Source organism: Coenobita brevimanus, chromosome 61 (assembly GCF_032717465.1).
Source record: "Coenobita brevimanus isolate Jiangsu-jjx chromosome 61, ASM3271746v2, whole genome shotgun sequence".
Lineage (NCBI taxonomy): Eukaryota > Metazoa > Arthropoda > Malacostraca > Decapoda > Coenobitidae > Coenobita > Coenobita brevimanus.
Window position 1 is genome coordinate 18,804,504 of NC_137014.1, and position 22,476 is coordinate 18,826,979.

The following is a 22,476-nucleotide window of genomic DNA, read 5'->3' on the forward strand; positions in this document are numbered from 1 at the left end:
AGATATAATCTTGTACACCAGCACACAGACAGACATAATAGAAGATCGAAGTATTGGACTCTCAGGGGCCATGGTAAAGACAATGATAGAGGACTACCTTCATCGTGGTCATGTGCTCTACCTGGACAACTGGTACACTAGCCCCATTCTCGCACAGTACCTACACCTGCATGACACCGGGGTCTGTGGCACCGTAAAGAAAAACCGTCAGCATATGGTCAAGGTTGGGAGGAAACTTGACGGGAATGAGGTGGTTTTTTTCAAGGCTAGAAATATCCTCGCCACCCTGTGGAACCACAACAGTGAAGTTTCCCTCCTGTGAACGGTACACCACCCCTTCATGCACTGCACAGACTCCATGGATTACCACAGCGAGAGGAGGCACTGCGTCTGGAAACCTGAGTCAGTATTGGACTACAATATCAACATGAGACAAATGGACCAGTCCGACTCCATGATTACCAGTGTGGAGTGTGCCAGGACCACGATGAAGTGGTACAAAAAGCTTTTTTTCACTTGCTTTATATCACGACCCTGAACTGCCACTACCTCCACGCCATGACTACGAGAACCTCAGAGACCTTTGAAGGGTTTATGAGGGAGCTGGCCCGTGAAATCTTCACGAATTATGCAGAGGACAGGCCCCACCACCGCCACTGCCACACAGGCTCCCCTACGCCTCATTGCACACCACTTCCCCAGCTTCATACCTCCTCAACCGAACCGGCCTAAACCTCAGCGGCGGTGTCATGTCTGTAGCAATTCCCGAGTGAGAGAAACCATTCAAAGAAAGACACGAGGTACGAGGGTGTGGACCGCAATATTGGCTTGTGTGTTGCACCTTACTTCAAAGAATACCACACATTAGTGAATTACTGATACTGTGTGTGCTTGTGATATGATGCTCTAAGTGCTGTAAATATGCGATAATCTGACGCTCGCTATAATTGTAAGGTCTGTAAGTATGTGATAACGGTAATATAAGGTGGAAACTGGTATAGTGTAAGTGAAAATGTATCATATAAGCGGAAAAATAGAATGTAAGTTGAAACAGTAGTCATAAAGAGTTCGCATACTATGTAAACATGCGATAATCTGATGCTCGCTATAATAGTAAGGCCTGTAAATATGTTAGAACAGTTTTATAAAGTGGAAATGGGTGTAATGTTAGTGGAAAAGTATAATATAAGTGGAAAAATAGAATGGAAGTTGAAACAGCAGGCCAAGTGGCTGCGCTCACTATGTAAGTATGCACTAACATTACACTAAATATAATCGTAAGGTCTGTAAATATGTGATAACAGCTATATAAAGTGGAAATGGGTATAATGTTAGTGGAAAAGTATTATGTAAGTTGAAAAAATGAAATGTATGTTGAAACAACAGTCATAGCGAGTACGCTCACTATGTCAATATACGCCAACATTACGTTAAATATAATTGTAAGGCCGGTAAATATATGATAACAGTTATATAAAGTGGAAACGGGTATAAGGTTATTAGAGAAATATTATGCAAGTAGATAAAATGGAATGCATGCTGAAACAACAATGTTATTGAATCATCTGTGACCTATTTGGGCGACTTCGTTAGGTTCACCCAATGCAACAATGCTTAGTTCACCTGTATTTTTGTATATAAACCAATATACTCTCGTACTACATATTTTTTGGTTTGTAATAAATAAATATGTACCTATTGTGAATGGTTTCCCATACTAAGCCGTACCATAGAAAACGTGACAGCTGCAGAGCACCTCCATAGAATGCGGTACCAGGTGTATGTGAGGTATACCTGTGTAGGCCACTTATAGATCCCGGTGACCACTTTCTTTGTGATATTCCATTGTTTCTCACCAAAAGCGAAAGTTTGACCCCCCCAAAAAAATTTTCCAAAATCTGCCGGGATGGGGGGGGAGGTCAGTGGTGGAAAATCGTCCTGGACGGGGCGGGTTAAACGTAAAAGGATATTTCCGAAATTTTATCTAATATAATTTTCAGGGGGAACCATGGGAGCTAATGGAATAATAAATTTATAAATGACAACACTGGAAAAATTGCCACAGGTAAATGATGAACTGTGTTAGTTATTATCAGTGTAGGGGGTCTTAATTATTTACTAACATAAAGCAGAATAACAACTCACCATTATATATATTATGTGGAAATGGAGTTTTGATCAGTACTCAGTACCAATATTCTAAGGCCTAATAAATATGCTGAGTACCTAGCTGTGGTGTTGATGGTATTAAGTGGCAGAATGATGACTGAAGCCAATTGCTGGAGAAGGTTTGAGAAACGTGTGTTTACTGTCTCATGGCAAGGAGAGAACGGAACTGCTTCGAGCACTTCGTGTGCAAAGTAAATTAAATTAAACATCATAAATGAATGTATAAGTAAATATGTTGTTTTCTCCATGACCATATTTATCTCTAATGATAAATAATATCTTACCCAAAATATATCACAAGAACATATTCACAAAGAAATGTGCTGTCGTGGGCGGGAAATACAAACCCGAAATCCACGACATACTCCCTTGCCCAAAATATGTACAATATTTACAACTGTCCCATCCCATCAGGGTACACCATAGTTGGGAGGAACCGAGAGTGGTCCAACGTGATGTCCTCAAATGGGCATCACATAGGTTATTTACGGGTGTAGGGGGGTGTTGGGTAGCGCTGGTTTGGCTGTCATCTTTAATTTCTAAATCAGTTTCTAGCAGATACAGCGCTCATCCTTAACTGCACTACCCTACATTCTTGATCAGGACCACTTAACAATTTGGTGACCCAACCTTGTCGCCAGAGAAGTTGAAGCCCATCGTCGTGTATCAGCACAACGTCCCCAACTTCTGGAGCTGCCTTCCCTTTCTTGGATGTTGGTCCCTGAGCGATACTAGGTAGTCAGTGGTCCATCTCCTCCACAGATCTCGTGAGATCTTTGCCAAGTATAGGAGACGTCGGTTTATTCCCGAATTAGTCAGCCAGGCAACGTCCATGAGATCATCATCCCTAACGTCCTGTTTAGGGAACTGTCTAAGACGCCTTCCATTGATAAGTTGTGAACGAATAATAGGGAGTGAATCATCAAGGTCACCATATGTATATCCAAGTGGATGGTCACTGACTGTGGCTTCGTGTTCCAATAGTACAGTATCCAACTCCTCATAGGTCACTAAAGTTCAACCCAATACTTTTCTCAGGTCAGCCTTTAAGATGCCTATCACTCTTTCCCAGATGGCACCGAACTATGGCACCCCGGGTGGTATAAACTGCCTCTCACAATTTACTTTTACCAATTCATTCTGTAACCTCAGATCATTTTTTAACTCCCTGAACATACTGGCTCCACTTATAAATGTAGTGGCATTATCACTAATTATGAGTTCGGGGAAGCCTCACCTACTACAGTACCGACAGAAGGCATGAATGAAGGACTCACAGGAGAGGTTCAACACCGTCTCAATGTGTATGGCCCTAGTAACTGCACAGATAAACAAGACTACATATAATTTTCCCACGGTACCCTTTTCTTTAATGGGTAGAGAACCTGTTTAGTCTACTCCTGTTACTTGAAATGGATTCACTTCCTGAACCCTAAAGTATGGTAACGGCAGAGCCTGTACAGCACCATGTGGGCACCTTGTAACCTTTTACAAGTTATACATTTTCTTAAAACCTTCTTTACAACTTGTCTAATCCTAGGAATCCAAAATCTTTGTTTTTTACAACATAATTTACTTCGCTATGGTTACAGACCTTGTGGCAGTGCTCAGAAAGGAGAGCCACCAACCTATGTTTACTTGGTATTAGGATAGGGTACTTTGCTTCATCCTTTAAGTCCAACAAGTGTAACCTACCTTTACAACGCAACAGCCCACCTTTCATATAGAGGCCTAACTGCTTCACAACATTACTTGGTGTGCCCTTTCCAGTGGACAAATAATGGTAATCCTCAGGGTACTCTTCCATTTGAGCTAACTTAGTCATTACTGATTCTGCTGTCCTTATTTCTGGCACTGCCAAATAAGCCAGCATTGCCTCATGTGTTCTTTGTCTCCTATCTTTCAGTGTCTTGATAAATCTCAATACCCATGCCATCACATGCCTTGTCTTCACATAAGAACCATATCGGTCCCAATTCAATATGGCAGGAAGGGTGACCGATACTGGCAATGACATGACAGCGTCTCGTCAAGGAGACAACCCACGGTGGCGTCCCCAACTTCCCCAGATGGACCATTTTCTGGCCACATATTTTGGTGAGATAGCCATGTGGGCCCTCCCCACCACAAAGAGGAACCTATTAAGGATGTATGTGACTTTCATCTGGAAACCATTTCACTGGGGTTGTCCTTTGTAGACACATAACGAAATTCAGCATCAGGGACTAATGCCTTTATTTCATCAATTCTGTTCTGAACATTATACAGGCAACAGTTTTTTACTAGACAGCCAGTAAAGGATTATCTGGCTATCCATCCAGAGTATGTGTTCTCTACACTTAACTCATTCGCATAGGCCTCATAAATCTTGGCGAGACAAGCTGCTAGCATGACAACAGTCAGTTCTAATTTTGGTATAGTGAGGGGTTTAATGGGTGCTACTTTGGCCTTTGTCATAGCTAATCTACTGCTTCCCTCAGTGACTAAGTAGACTGCTACACCATAAGCAGTGATGCTTGCATCACTAAACAGATGCAGAATGACCTTTTTACTATCAGTGACTTGGCGGGGAAATACAATATTGGTACTGTTAATCATATCCTCATATATCCCCTGCCAGTCAGCCTCCATATCTTCCGGTATGGGAACATCCCACTCACATTCAATACGCCATAGATCTTGTAAAAATTTTCTTGCACGGATGGTCACCGTCAATAATACTCCCAGAGGGTCAAACACACCTGCAGTTATGCTCACCACCTCATGTTTCGTCACTATTGTGGGTCTACTTTCGTGTCTCTTCACCTGCAACATGTCCTTGTCAGTAAGCCAATTAATGCCAAGTATTTTCACTTTGTCCTGAACTTCAGAAGCCAATCCCTTTAGGTGGAGTATCTTCCGCAGTTTCACACTGTTTGTTACCAACTCTCTTAACCCGCCCCATCCCGACGTTTTCTGGGCAGTGGTACGCCCCAGTCCCGACGTTTTTGGACCTTTTTATTTTTTTTTGGCTCAAACATCCACTTTTGATGAGAAACATCGAAAATTCATAGAGAAATCGCTCACCTGAGGTTTAAAATACTCGATCTAGGTACGAGTACCTCCTTATCTGACTGGGTTTCCTAACAGGCTGGCACCAAAGAAAACGAGTTCTATGGAAGGGTAACTATTTTATCCACTCATAAACAGTATTTATTTATTTACTTGGTACGAATTTATATGTAGTACAAAAGTATATTGGTTTTCAAAGAGTAATATAGGCATCATAAGTATTGTTTCACTCATCACCATTTATGACCTTTTTTTCCCACATTACCTGATCATCATTTCTGACTGTTTCTTCCTCTAATGCTATGTAAACTTTGTCCTCCACATTGTCATCGATTGGGGAATCTCTGGCCCTGAATGTCTTTATTGGCCAGGTCACTGGTAACAGGTGAATTGCCGAGGCAATGGCGTGCAGGGGGGGGGAGAGGTTATGCGGTGAAAGGCATTGTCCCTGCTTGGCATCTTGTAGAGGAATAGAGGAAGGTGTCCCGTGTATACATGCCAAAAATCACTCGCGAAAATTGAAAATTGTGCAAATTAGGGACCTTGCAATGTTGCCGCGTTAATTCACGTCACCGGGACATGAGTGCACATCATGTGCGGACGTTAATTCACGTCGCCGGGACGGCGTGGGTTAAGGACAAATTGACACTTGAAAATACTCTCAGGGCATCCCAACACAGTTGCTGTAAAGCATCCTCATCTTCTTCGGTTCCTTGCAAATTGTCAATATACAACCCTTTCCTTAATTTATCAATCAAGGCCTTATCCTCCTGAATCAGTGGTAAACGTTTTTGTATGGTGACATTCAAGAGGAATTGGGAACAAGTGGCTCCAAATAACACTGCCTTGAACGTATATATCAAGTAAGGGCTATTTAGATTTAAAGGTTCAACAGGCCAAAAAAATCTAGCTGCATCCCTAACCTTTTCATGTAACCCCACCATAAGAAATGACTTCTCGATGTCACTCACCCAGGCAAAACAATGACTGAAAGCGCAACAATATCTGTGTGAGGTCATTAACCAAAGATGGGACTGCATGTAAGCAGTCATTCAGACTATAAGCCCTCTCATGCTCTCCAGCTGAACAATCAAACACTATTCTAACTGGTGTTGTTATGCTATCTTTAGTGACACCATGATGAGCTATATAGTGTACAGAATGGCCTACCAGACTCTTGTCCTCCACCTTTTCTATGAATGCTCTTTCTAGCTGATCCTGAATGACCTTACTATACTGTTTGCAATAGGTGAGATCCTTTATGAATTTACGCTGCAAACCTCTTATTCTGCCCAAGGCTAACTTAAAATTACTAGGTAACTTATCAACGTTTTCTTTCCACGGTAATTCCACAATATATTGTCCCCGTTCTTTGGAATAGTGCACCGTTTCATGGAAGTTGCCTAGGACATTCTCCCCCTTCTTATCGGTCTCACTGGGACTAATATCTATGTGATCTAAGTCCCCTAGAGCTGTCAGATCCTTGATTTCTGGAGTAGTACTCCTGTCATTAATATTTGCTAATTCCATAATCGGATCTACTGCCAGTTTCAGAACAGTTACCATCTCTACATGAGTACCTTCTTCTTCTGACTGATAAGTGCCACTCAGTGTATAACCATAAATTGTGGGTAACAAAATTATGCCTCCTTCCCTTATAAAGCCAGTGTGTACAAATTGGTAATAAAAGTCCACCCCAATCAGCAGTTTGACCATATCCCCACTAGTGACACTTGGATCTGCTAACTTGTAGCCCCGAGCCTTCAGATCCCGCACATTATGTTGCAGCTCCTTCCCTGGCTTATAGTTAGCCTAGGTAGTTCATCTACAACCACCGCCCTCAACTTGCGCACTTTTCTACGATGGCAGTAAAACAGCTCCACTACCTCATACTCATGACTACCCATAGAGCCAGTAAATCCTTGGAGTTGTAAACGTTCCTTTCTCATCTTGTTTACCTTCAAGTTCGCTAAACTTGATCTTAGAACAAAGGTACGTTGTGAGCATTGATCTATTAAAGCCCTAACCTAGTTCTGTTGCTCAGTTTGAGTAATCAACGGAATCTGAATCGTTGGCAACAACACTGCATTACGACTCGAAGCCACAGCCATTGTCAGTGTTGGTTCTTGGGTAACTGTTTGTTCATGGCATTAAGCACGAGAAGTCGGACACAAATAGTTGTGTTTCTGCTGGCAGTGTCGGCATGGCCCCTTACTTTGGGATTTGTACAACCCTGACTACCATGATCAGCTGACAAACACCCGATACACAGCTTCAATTGCTTTGCTCTCTTTAATTTTGCATTTTTTGTTTTATAGGCTACTTTGCACACTTAGCTCCAAAATGTCCTGGTTTAACCCCTTAACCGCTGGGATGTTGGAAGTGCGCCGTGCCCGTCCCGCAGAGATAATTGCACTCTGACTGACTTTTTAAAAATATTTGCCAAAAATCAGCTATTAGTCCTAGAATATTTTATTTAAATATGCTTATGGCACATACCTTCAACTTTCCCCTGGGATGTTTGTTGAGCCTTCGTCGACTACCGTAGGACTTGTGGAGACTTCTGAAGTTGGGTAACGAAGTCTCCACTTTACATTTCCCGACACCCCGTAATATGATTACCACTGCCTGATTTTATCACTAGAAACACTATTCTATGAATTTCAAGTAGTTTGGAATCCATATTCCCAAAAAATAATGTGAAAGCAATGTAAATTATGAGCATGTACGAGCTTTCCACCCACGCTCATTCCCCGCTGGTATTATGTCATTTATTATTCATAAACACACTCACACTTTATATTCCTAATACTTTATTACACATATTTATTTACAATATTTATCCATAAGTTTCCTTCAGTACTAGTAGTTTATTTTCACTCCAGGTATTCACTTTCTCGTTCAGTAAACTAGTGTAGAGAGCAAAGCTTTCACTTTCACCGTCATTACTCCAAGTATTTATACTCATATTCTTGTATTACTAATTATTTACATTTCTATTTACATTTTATATTTTATTTACATTATTTACATTTCCGCTTTCTTTACACTATGTTATGCACTGTCACTTGCAGTAACTTATAAAACTATTTTCCACTGTTCAATTAAATTTACATCCATTGCTTTCACTTGCTATTTATACATTATTTACACATTATTTACATTTCCATTTGCACTGTTTTAGAAATGCTTCAGGCTGTGGTAATCAAGGAAGCAGGGTACACAGAGGGGGAACCTGGCATTCAGCACACTGCCAAGAGGTCCGTTTGTGCTCAGGTGTGCATCTGGTGGTATGTGCACACACCTGGCACCTGTGGATCACAGACTTCCTCTTCGTAGTGGCAGGCATTTGCACCAGTCTGTGCCGATCCTTGCAAGCCCTCTGCTAAAGTCTGTCGGGAAGTCTTACAGCATGGCGCCTTGGAGCTGCTGCTGTCACCCTACCATATCTCTAAAGCAGCTGCTGAACAAAGGTCCTGGCAAACAACCTCAGGGAGAAATATTTGGGTGGCTTTACCTTCATCTTGTACAGGATGAAGGCGTTCAGCATCGTCATGTCAATGAGATGCAGAAACACTTTCCTGTACCACCTAGTATTCTTCCTGAGGCAGTCGATCTCTCCAGTCATCATGTCGGACTTGTCCATCAGCCGCATGTTGATATTATAGTAGATGACAGCATCAGGTTTCATCACAGGTTCGCCTGTCCTGTAATCGACCTTCCCTCTGTCTTTCAGTTCCCCCTTGTGTACGGTGGTAAGCATGTGCATGACCCTCTTATCATGCCACCATATTGCCAGCATCTTCTCAGACTTGCGTAGGTGCACGTCTCCCCGCTGCGAACTTCCTGCCTCGGCAGATTTGGGGAAGTGGGCACGATTGCTCTTGACAGTGCTGCAGGAGCCGATGCCGTGCTCTGAAAGGTATTCAGTAAGTTTCGGTGCTGTATAATAATTGCCAGAATACAGCACATGATTCCCACCAAAATACCTTTCAAGCAGCACTTTCACTACACAGCCTGAGAAGCCAATTGGGTGTGTTTTGTCAAGGTCGACAGTGCTGGCTGAATAGATGATGAAGTCAAGGATGTACCCCGTCTTACAGTCACACAGTACAAAGAACTTTATTTCAAACTGATGACGTTCGCTTGTTATGTACTCCACGAACTTCAGACGTCCTCTGAACAGAACCAAGGATTCATCTACAACAGCCATCTGAAATGGATGGAAGAATGACATAAATTTATCCTTCATTCTGTTCAGAATCTCCCGGATTTTCCAGAGTGGGTCAGTCTGATAAGGTACATCGTTGTTGGTGAAGTGCAGGTTTCCCATGATGTTACGGAACCGATCTCTGGCCTTGTACTTATTGTAGGTGGGTGAGGGTAGTAAAGGGTCCATGGACCAGTATTCTTCCAACTCATGCTTCCGTGAATGAGGTATCAGAAACGTGAGGGCGAAGAACACATACAGTTCCCTCACTCCAAGCACGGTCCACTGTTGCGTTTTTGCTGTACCAGCACCATTTGCAGCACGTTGTGATTCGTACCTGTTGGTCTCATCACATATGTGCAGTGTACCACTAGCAGCCCTTACTCTAGAAACAAGTCTACTTTTATGATGAGTAAGGGATTTACCTCGTCCCCTATGGCATGCCTTCACTGTAGGTGCTGGTGGAGACTCTGACGACGAGGACTCAGGAGAAATTTCAGCTGAAGAGGTGGAAGATATTAATGACGTGCGGCTGGGAGAGCGGGGAGGTGATTCACCTTGGGACTCATGGGGGGCTGGGTCACACGGGGCCATTGTTCTGGGGCTAACCCACCTCCTCTTCACTCTCTTCCCAAATTCCTTCCCTTGCTGCACTAAGGGCTCCTTTCCTTTGGAGCCAAGACGAACTTGGGACACTGAAGCACTCGTACTGGGAGGTTCTCTCACCATTTCCTCCACAGGCTCATCACATGATTCACCAGAAAGATCAAAGTCACTATCCCTCATTATCATTGATAAATCAGCCAGTTCACGTTCAACAGCAGAGTCACTTAGTCCTTTACTGCTTCCCGCACGAAGTTCACTAGGGGTAGAGGTCACAGGGTCCTTTGCAGTGGGCTCGCAGTGATGGAAATGGAGGGGCGTGAATCTGACATGGTTTCACCTTGAAAGACAACAGTAAACTGAATGACGTGGCGTATATGGGCAGGCAAGGGTTGACAATGTTAGTGTGGTGAGAGCTGCTAATTTATATGCTATGAAATGATTGGCAGGAAATCTAGAGAATACATAATAAATTAGGTAGTTCCAGGTGAATGTAAATATCACTTAGGCTTCTCCCTTCCTTTCTTATATATATTTTTATTACAAGAATAGGTCATACGGCATATTTCAAGGGGAAATAAGCAAGGAAAATTAGTGAACGAGTGCACATGGGGTGTTGCTAGGTGATAATTAGCCAATTCCAGGTGTATGGCACTATCAGTTACCTTTTTTATATATATTATTTCAAATAAGAATAGGGCATAGGGCACATTTCAATGGATGAAATCAGTGGAAAAATCCAGGCAGGATTTGCATAGCACGGCGCGGCTGGGCAGGCAGGAGGAGAGGGTAATGGAAGGGAGGTAAGGAGGGGAGTCCAGGACGGGGAAAAATGGCTAAATTGTCAACAATGGATGGGAGTACAGATGACATTAGCAGTGCTAACTATAGCTGGACACTAGCAGTACTGACGGATGATAAAGCTACCACTTGAAAGCCTGGGCAAATTCAGAATAACACAGAATCACAAAAGTGATGCCCCACAGTATGATCCAGTGCGCCTGAGCATCACGAAAGTGACGCCCTGCGGTTAAGGGGTTAAAACACAGTTTACATCCATGCCTCTGCCTAGGTTCATCGTGTATCACTTGCTTCACTGCATATGCCGCTGTAGTGGTTGCACCCAAATATTCCAAGGGATTCTGTCTACCTTCAATATTACACACTTCCGTAATCATCCACATCCAACCACTTCTCTCTGAGTTCATGTTTGATCACTTCCGAAAGTGTACTAGGGAGTTTATTATGTTTGATCACTTCCGAAAGTGTACTAGGGAGTTTATTATGCAACGAAACAGCAAAAATATCACTCACAGTCACTCCCATTGCACGTAGTGATTCTAATGCACATTCAAAGGATGCAGAAAAGCCTTTTAGTTCATTCACTTCGTGAGTTGCAGGAGGTAAATTACATAATTTTGCAATGTGAGCAGCCTTAATGCGATCTTGACCGTAGGTATTCTTTAAAACTGTGACTGCTGATTCACAATTAGCTGCTACCAAATTGAATCCACTAATAATTTGGAGCGCTTCACCACTTAAATGTCCCTTAAAATATGTAAATTTCTGGATGTCTGTCAGAACTGTTCGGGAGTGCACACTGCAGTCAAATAGCTCCCCAAAACCCAGCCACTGAATCAGATCACCATCAAATACTGGCAATTTCAGAGAAGCCAATTGAATTCCCGTTGCTTTCCGACTCTCCACTTTCTCTTGCACTACCGAGACCTTGGCAGGTAATTCTAGAGCACTTTCTAATTCCATCACGTGTCTGTTGACCTTATTAACATATTCCATGTCACTGACCACTTCTAGGTCTTCATCAGGATATAATTCATATAATTCCTGACTGTAGGACTTGATCTTAGTGAGGATCTTCTCAACAGACACCTTGATACCTTCGATGCCGCATGTTCTATAAATTCTGTCAAGTTAGTGGTCAGTATAGTGATAGCTCCCTTTTTGGCTGCTCTAAGCCTCCGTAAAGATTTTATTTTATCCATGTTTAACGATAAGCCAATTAAGTGATAGAAAATGACAGCAAATGCAAAATTTTAAGTTACATGTAGTCTTCCCTTGGCAAAATCCAAATAAAATAAAATAAAACCAGGCCAAAATTCTTAATTAAAATATTGACAAATAATTTTGTCAAGCTCCCGTGAAGGTAGTATGTTGGGCAGTCCTGGAGATCAAACCTTAAACTCCCTCACAAGCCGCTTGTTGCCCAAGAAAACAACACACTCTATTCAAAAGACCATCTAACACCCTTTTGCTGCCTAGTGCATCCAGCTGTACCCCATCAGACTGATTCATCCCCATGAAGATAAACCGAGCCTTTGCGAAGGAAAAATCTCTCTTCAGACGCAGGTTAACTCCGTTTCTGGCCTGGTTATACTCTTCATAGGTCATACGTCAGGGGTTTGTCCTTTTCTCAAGGCCAACAATGAAACAGTGGCCCCCTGTCTTATTCTCGATATCCTTAGCCAAGGCTTCTATATCGAGGCCCAACTGATTCAATGCCATATCTCAGGACAAGTCGTTCCGCCTAATGATCAGGAGTCAAGTCTTGCCAGTATTTTATGAGGTTCTTGTACTCTTGTCTATTTCTTATTGTGCTGACCTTGGCACCAAGCACGCCAAACTTGCGGGCATAAAAGGCTGGAGCATCATCTGGATACTGCACCAGACGATCTAGCGGGAATCTCTGGACATATGAATGCCCAAAGAAGGCTTCTTTCTTTAAAGGGGACAGATAATCTACTGAGGAGGGTTCAAACCCTACCCCGACACCCCCCCAACCACGTGCAGCCTCTCCAGGTGCCCCACGCAACATATGGCTGATCGCCGACACAGCAACAAACAAAGCTCTGCTCTCACACCCTGCAATAGCCCCCTATTAATTATCACTAGACATAATCGTGTTCACGGCACCAATTTATGTTAGTTATTATCACTGTAGTCTTAATTATTAACTAACATAAAGCAGAATAACAAGTCACCATTATTTACAGTATGTGGAAATGGCATTTTGATCAGTACTTAGTATAAATATTCTAAGGCCTAATAAATATGCTGCGTACTTAGCTGTGGTGTTGATGGTATAAAGTGGCAGAAAAATGACTGAAGCTGATTGCTGGAGAAAGTTTGAGACACATGTGGTTATTGTCTGGTGGCAGGGAGAGAACTGAACTGCTTCGAACACTTCTTGCGCGAAGTAAATGAAATAAAACAACATAAATGAATGTACTGTATAACTAAATATGTTGTTTTCTCCATGACCATATGTATCTCTAGTGATAAATAATATCTTACCCAAAATATATCACAAGAACTTATTTACAAAGAAATGTGCTGTCGTGGGTGGGAAATACAAACCCGAAATCCATGACAAACTATAAATATACTGTGTTGTCAATTCAGCTACTTCTCTGACAGAACTGGATGTGTCTATCTATCTATCTATCTATCTATATAGTTAGGCTGCCTCCAACAAAGAAAGGGAGGTAGCAGAGACAGGACGACACACTGCCAATTTACTCATCCACACATACACATTTATTTGCATCTCAGACCCAAGGGAAGAAGGGATAGATCTTCGCCGAACCACATCCTTTGAGGGTGCAGGGCCCGACAGCAGAGCTGGTATATCCCTGCCACATCATAATGGACCCATCCCCTTACCCGCACCCGACCTGATCAGCTGATCAGACCTAATGCCGGAGAATATCCCTTCAGGGCTGAATCACCATTTATTCATTTATCATTCCAGTCACATGCAGCCACTCTGACTTTCTCAACAGACATCCCTCACACATATAACGCTCTCTTCACACTGTCCATCCATGATATATATATATATATATATCTCATGGTGGTCCTCAATACCACACCACACCTAAACAAAAGAGGCTATTTTCCAAAGGTGCTTCCTTATGAAAGAGTTCATACAGAGAAAAAAAATGGTTGGTGTCAAATATTGTTCTTAAATAATTTCACGAACTTCTGTCACACGTGCAGTGAGTATTACGAGTTTGGAGTCTTCTTACGAGTTTGGGGTCTCCATGTTGGGGGATAGCTATATTACAGTTTTCGATACTGAAATGAAAACTAAGAAATTTTCATGTTTTCAGTGGGATAATTAAGAAGTGAAAACACTTTATTCCTACAATATCTGGTTTATTGACAACTTGACAGGTAAAAATTAAACACCAAAAAGGTATTATTAACCAGTGCATTTCACAAGCAATCATTGACCTCTCAGTGGCCACCGGTATCGAATGACGTTTAGCCGATAAATGGCCGTAGGCGTCGTTTCAGTGCGGCCTATAAAAAATTGCAAAAATTTTTGGGAAGTGAATGAACGTTCTGAATGTCTTCAGACTGACCTACACTACACTCCCATTTACCCCATCAAGCAGTTTAGAGCCTGCTGCTGTGATGAGTGGATTTTTGCTTTTTTTTTTTTTCGCTCCTGGCCATGCCTAAACAAGCAAAACTACACCCATTATCTCGACCCAGGCAGAAAATATCGTCTTTGCCCTCTCTTGCAAAACACACAGAACCTCCTGTTCACGATTATGAATTAACAGAGGCACAAACAAAAAACACATGAAAATAAGTGAAAAATAGATATTTGTTTGAGTATCTTTACCTCTTTGCTCAGGTTTGTTGGACTGGTTTGGATCATTCGATGCAGTACGACTAGTAGAAAACTGTGAAAACTTTCGGGAAGTGAACGAACATCTGGGACATGAGACTGACCTTCACTTCACCGTCTCACACCTCATCTGTCTGTTCACACTTGCTGTAGTGACGAGTGGATGTACGATTTTTTCTCTCGTGGCCATGCCACACATAATTAAACCCATTATCTCAACCCAGACAGAAAATATCATATTTTTCCTCCCTTGCAAAACACACACAACCACCCTGTTTACGATTATGAATGAACACAGGCATAAACAAGAAAGGCATGTAAATAAAAGAAAAAATCATTTATGTTTGGTATCTTTATCTGTTTGCTCAGGTTTGTTGCACTGTTTTGAATCATACTACATATTCTTTGCCTTTTACAAGCATGACAGGATAGTTTTCTGTGTTCACGTGATGCTTTCGTGTGTGAAAAGAACTTCCTTCCCTTCCTGCTAATCAGCTCATGCAAGGTGCAAATGGCAGATCGTCTCACACTTCTGACGGTGTAAAGTGTTGGGAAACATCCAGCTATACCTTATTTCCTTAGCCAGGCAGAAAATATCATAGTTTCCCACACTCACGACTGACAGACAGCAACATATATTGCGAAAGTAACAAGGTAATATGATAGAGAAAGGTAAACGAGTCATTACGGAAGAAATACGTTTTCCCGGGCTTCATTTAGGACTGAAAATTCAACCCTTTCACTCCGTTTTCCAAGCATGGGCACAACAATAAGGTAAAAAATTACCCAGCACTACCATAAAAATTAGGGTGGCCCTTATTTTGTCACTATCTTTGTTTTTTGTTTTTTTTCTCACCCTATCGTTTGATGCTACATATTATAAAACTTTATTGAGCAAAAATTTCATTGTGTTTAAGAATTATTTAGGGTGTGCTCAAATAGTTTTAATTATTCATAACTCTTCTTCAGCCACTAAAATCCATGATTGTTAGTTCGAGACCATTTTTCGAGTAAAAAGCATTTGGTTTAAATAGTAAGAAATACTGCTTAGTAATATAAATTAGGCAACAGACAGTTTTACATTTTTCACAGATTCAGTGGGTATGACCGCTACCCTGGAACATCAGCCCAACGCACTTCCGCGGCAATGGGACTCAAGCATGGCGACTTGAGTTGGGCATGACTTTGCAAATATACAGATAATAATAACACATTATACTGTAGATTACTCATTTGCAAAGCCCCATTTTTTTTTTTTTTCTGAGGACATGGTATATAGTTAAGGAAGGATTTTTAGTGGCTAAAGAAACTATATAATGTTAAATTTGGAATAAAGAAAATAAACCTTATTAAAACAATAAGTACTTGTTCATTGGCTTGCAGGTGTAGATGTCAGGGTGCCCTTGAAGAGTGTATTCTTCTTGCAATTGGGGTATTTCTTTCGATGTTCCTGTACAACTCGAAGAGCAAATTGAGTTTGCTCTTTATTCTTGGTAAGGAGTCCACTGAATTCCTGAATCAATACAATTCCTCGTTCTGCTGTGTCATCACGATCACTTGTCTTAGTACGGTCCAACGATGAAAGAACTTCTGGATGAAGAATGTTTTTCCGTCCTCTCTTTTGGGGAGATAGTCTGAGTGTGAAATCTTCTCCATCATAATCTTCACTATCCCCAGATGTTGAAGATGAAGATGACTCCAAGACAACGTTTCTGTCTAATGCTTGCATGTCCATTTCATTTCTCTTCCTAAGCATATTTTCTCGAGTTTGCTTCTTTGTAATTTCCTCTTCCTTCTTAGCAAGAGTCATATCTATTCCATCTATGGATCCCTTTCTGCCTTTCTCTCTTTGTACCAATATGAATGCTTTATCCTCCTCAATTGTCATTAGCAACATGGCATCTTGATGAGCGATATCAAATAGGTCACTGAAGCAGGATTTGAGCTCTTCTTCCATCTTCTTTTGTATTTCCGTCTTCCGAGATTTATTCTTTTTTAAAAGCTCTCATTTCTTCATCAAATTTTCTAGTTGCTTTACAGCATGTTGAATTGGTCTTATGGGAATTCTTGCTTTATTCCAAAAAGTTTCAACCTCAGCTATAGTGCACTGTGCAGCTTTGTGTTTATTTTTTGTTGACTGAAGGAGATGAAGGTAGAATCTCATGACATCCCCATTACTTGGCAATTTAGCTCCAGATAAACAGTCCTGAGAGTACTCAAGAAGATAGATAGTATTTCGTTTTTGAGGCGGACCTGCCATTCTGTCTATTTATATATCTGTGGAAGAAAAAAAAATAAGTAATGTAAAACCGATTCATCGCATAAGGCAACACAGAGACAAAAATATAACTTCTTTGAGCATACCCTAAATATCATCGTATGTCTATGAAATTTTGTCAACGTTATTTTCTAATGGCATAGTATTGAACTGGAGGGTGAGAGCGAAAAAAATAACTAATTTTTTTTGGATGGCCAATATAAGGGCCAGCCTAATTAACATATTTTATATCAAAAAGGTGATTTTTTTTTTTTTTTTTGAGCCAATCCTAACATATTATGTACTGAAATCATTCGATATCATCATATCTAATATATGCGCAACATTTTAGCAGCGTTCACATTGTTTTGGGGGGTAAAAAAAATGATAACACGTGCAGCAATTATCTGTTGCCGATATTTCTGCAACTTTTGCTCTCCATTGCAAGCCACAGAATGGGTCTAGGAAGCTGGGCTTTGCACTGTTAGGCGCGTCTGAACTTTCTCTTCAATATGGCAAGAAAGAAAAATCAATTTTCGAAACTTCAGAAAATGTCCCTGGCATCAGCCTGGGGTGCACATAAAATTCCTGACCCACAGCCATGGAGGCGTTAATTCCTGGAGTATCAAGGTTGAGTTCCTGCTTTATTCGTGCCAGGGATTTGGTGATGATGCCACTCAACAACCTGTAGCAGATCTTGACGTTGCTATTCGGCGTTCATATTGACTTGATTTACTCCACGCTCAGTGAAGTCATTTACAACAGCAATCGAGCCCAGTACCTGTCATGCTAACTGGAAGGAGGAGGAGTTCTCCCAGTCAACAGGGTCTCTGTCTATGAAGTCCATGTCGATGTCAAATGTCTCAGAAATCTGGCTTGGGGCATATGTGATGAATTGTGCCACAGTCTTATCGGCGATGACTTCCTTTGCTGCTAGGTCGACATGTGCTCTTGATTTAGTATTCTTGTTGTATTCCCTTCTTGAGAACGACCACCATCTTACGTTTAACATCGGTGGGAATTGTCCCATTGAATACAGTAAGTCCAGCTACATCTTCGAGCAAGTACCACAGGTGACTGGCGCGTTTTTAGCTAGCGACTGTGGCAATGCTGGATTCGGGATAGGAGAGCAGTCCTTTCAAGAATGCTTGATCTCTAGCTGGAGCAGCAATGGCTGATGGAGCATTGAATCAGGCTTTGATATACAACACTCCAATGAATGTCACAAATCGTCTCAGGCCAGTGAGCTCAGCAGCAATCATTTGAAACTGAGCTCAGAACAAATATGTATTGATTCCATAGATCATACGAGCCATTCACCTTGCACAGTGAGAGGTACCTGGCCGAAGGAAGTTGAAAGATGCTCTTGGTGGATGCTCACCTAAGAGAACGGTGACTAACTCAAGAAGTTCACTGTAATCATCTCTAAGTTAAGCAGTTTTGAGTTCCCTGATGCAAAATGACTCAACTTGTTCTTTGCAACTGCAAAACGTGCCGACCACTGCAGGATCCAAATCAGTGGGCATTATTGGCTCAAACTTCTCTTGACTGATGGTTTTCCATCTTGGTTGGAAATGCTTGAATATGGCTATATCCGGACCAGAAGACAGATTGATGCACGTTGTGAAAATTGCTCCAGCAACTAATTCCAAGATGTGATGGTATGTGAAATGGAATAGTGGGCATCCCAGTTGTTGATGCAGAAGAGTGCAGGCAGCAAATGCTAATGCAGTGTTACCAGATGTTATATCAAAGCTCATCCCGATCACCTTCTCTAATAACTCCTAGTCCCTGAGACACTGCATCACAGCATTAGCTCTTGCTCGCCAAGTCCCTGTAGAAATCTTCGGTACACCAAGAAGTTTTGCAGCTCCTCTTGTGTTGGTTACAATGACAGGAACACAGTCGACCTTCTCCTTACCGTCATCTGCAAGGATTTGCCCATCCTAGTGGATGATCAAGCTCCTGTTACTAGCAAAAAATTTCTGGATCTTCTTCGTGGTCACCTTCCATTGGGTTCTCCTAGATCTCCTGATCAATGACCAACTGATTGCCAACTCTGAGCATTCATGACCCAAGGCAGAAGCTGCTGCTGACAGTATGTGAACTGCCGATCGGTCACTGGCTTGTAGTGCAGTCAAGTGGTGCAGTCAGCTCCAGTGTAACAATGTTCCTTGGATGGTACAACCTCTTTGCAGTGTCAGGAGTGCCACCACTCTCACGATCACTGGCTTCATCACTGCTGTTGTCGTTGGTGTTGTGTGTATGTCAACTCGACAATCTCCTCTCTCACTGCTCGTTTTTTTTTTTCCTGCCCTCTCTTTGTGACTGGTTACGATAAAGAGCTTGCTCCTCTTTTTCTGCTAAGATTGTTGACACTGACTATAAAGCCCCGCCTCCTCGGCTTCCATTGTGCTCTGAGGAATCTGCAGTCATCTGGCACTTTAATCAACTGAAGAGCCTCGACATGGGTAGTATCAAATAAATCACTGAGACTAGCATGAATCTCATCTTCTCTCTTTATCTGTGGTGTAGATTGTTGAGATTTCCCCTCAAGGATAGATCGGTACTGCTCCACCTTCTTTTCCAACTTAGAAATGGCATTCCATTCTTCTGCAGTTGAAATTCGCGTCTTCTCTCAGATGTTCATTCTTTCGGGAACCACTTGAGTTTCTGCACTCTTTACTTTTAAATTTTTGCACACGTGTAACTTGAAATACTGATGCAGGACCTCTGCCCAGAATGGGAGATGATTTTCACTTTCAGGTACAGCATCAGCTGGAAAGTCAATCAGTCACACATGATCCTGTTTTATGTGCCACACATGCCATGGCAAAACTCCACAAACAATAATCTAGAAAGAGACCAAACATGATGGTTAGTCACGCTGTTTAGTTCCTGCATGACATAACACTACTCAGTATTTCTCTGTAACAATAGTTTGACAATCGGTACCTAGTTTAGTAGGGGTTTGTTGGAGGCGGTGTTATGATACACTCAGCTTTAGTTGATGTAATCAGTAGCGAGAATATCCGAGAGCTGATGAACGGCTTGTAGCTGATCATTTGTAAGACAGTGTGGGTGTAGCTATCTAGGTCAAGACAGAATATGATAGAATGTTCTAGAACGTACCACCATGGACTGGCTGATGTAACACCATTAGGTTAGGTGTGGTATCTAACTAAACTCATTAAATATAATATGTGATTTAAAATTTTATATCTAATTGAGCTGAAAGCCATTAACTCAGTGATTCAGTGTAATTTTATGAGTACTAAGAATAAATGAAAAAAAAATCATAACGTAGCACTACGCTTAGCTGATACTGGGCAATTCAGCATCACGTGACAGCAGAAAAAGTTAATGAGAATGGATGAAGCTTTGTAGAAGTCAGTGTCTAAGTTCAGCTATAAATAAAGTTAAGCATTTTCGAAATATAATGAATTTTGAGAACAACGCTAATATATATATATATATATATATATATATATATATATATATATATATATATATATATATATATATATACAGTAAACCCTCAAAGATCCGGACTAATTGGGGCTATAACCCTGTCCGGATCTCGAAAAATCCGGATCTTCCAGAAATATAAATTTGCTCATATGAAAGAACACTTATGGTGGTTTAGGTATAACTTAATGCAAAATAAAAACAAACAGTTATTTTTTATATTCACCTTGCCAAACGGTCACTTTCTGTTGTTCATCCTCGGGTTCTAGTGGGGGTGCCTCTGACTTCTTAATCAGAGTCCACTCATAACGATCTTACGCTTCACTTGGGTACTGGGATCTGCACTTCCACGTCCACTTCCACCTGCCTTGGCAGCAAAACCATGAAGCTTGGCTTTGTTTCTCCTTATATAGCTGAATGTTTGTTTTGCAACACCATATTCCTCACTTAACCGAGACACTGGTACAAATTTTTCTAATTTTTCTAGTAATTCAAGTTTTTCACCTATGGTTAGCACCGTATGTTTGCGCTTTGGAGCCATGGTGGAAGAGTAAAGAAAGAAAACTGTGCTTTCACTCGGTCAATGTGTTCCCCGACTCACACTTGGTCAACCGCCTCAGCTCATTGTCCCCTCAAGGCATCGTTCCCCCCCCCCCAATTCACATGTGCACTACTCACAAAAGGATACCGGAGAACCAATAAAATTTAAATTAAATTTAATACAGTATAAAATTAATAGAATAGTTTAATAATGTGTACAAATATTTTTTCGTAAATTTTAATTAATAAATTGTATATCTTGTAGCCTATGTTTTAAATTGAAAATTTGCCAAGAAATGGTCTGGATCTTTGCAAAATCAGGATCTTTGAAGTCCGGATCTTTGAGGGTTTACTGTATATATATATATATATATATATATATATATATATATATACCGTTTCATGGAATTTAAATCCTGAAGGTATATATATATATATATATATATATATATATATATATATATATATATATATATATATATACCGTTTCATGGAATTTAAATCCTGAAGCTAGAAAAAATAGATACTGATAAATTATTTTGTGAATCATTTGTCATTGTAGTTTTCTCTGCGTATCTTTAGGATATTTAAAAGCATGAGAAAAAATCAACACCCAAGAAATTAGGTACCATAATTTATGCCCGTTTTTGTTCATAGAACAATATTAATTATATACTCCATACATTTATCTATAAGGGATGGTTAGACTACAATGGCCAAGAACGTAAGGAAACTTACACAAGAGTAAATGAAGTTTTGTGAGAAAGACCCAAGGTTAATGGACAGTGAAACAGTTTAACAATCACTGGATGAAACAATGTGATTTATAGTGCAGGCCTCCCATACAATGGACCAGATATGAAGTACTGGACGTGTATATGCCGGGTGTCCTCAATGTCTATTTACAGTTTTAAATTCCATAAAAAATACAATTGACGAGACAATTGATCAAGTTTTCTGGCAAAGTGCTAAGTGATCATCAGAATTTTTCTGTACATTCTAATTTGTTTATTTCAAGTAACCCGTTGATGTAAAAAGCACTGTTAACCCCTTAACCGTGAGGCGTCACTTTCGTGATGCTCAGGCGCAATGGATCATGCCGCGGGCGTCACTTTTGCGATTCTGTGTTATTTTGAATTCTCCCGCGCTTTCAAGTGGTGGCTTGTATCATCTATCAGTACTGCTGGTGTCCAACAATAGTCAGCACTGCTAATGTCATCTATACTCCCATCCATTGTTGACAATTTAGCTATTTATCCCTGTTCTTGACTCCCGTCCCTACCTCCCCTCTATTACCCTCTCCTCTTGCCTGCCCAGCCGCACTGCGCTAAGCAAATCTTCCCCGGAATTTTCCACTGATTTCATCCATTGAAATAAGCCCTATGCCCTATTCTTATACAAAATAATATATATCTAAAAAAAAAAAATAAGGTAACTGATAGTGCCATACACCTGGAGTTGGCAAATTATCACGTGCACTTGTTCGCTAATTTTCCCTGGTAATTTCCCCTTGAAATATGC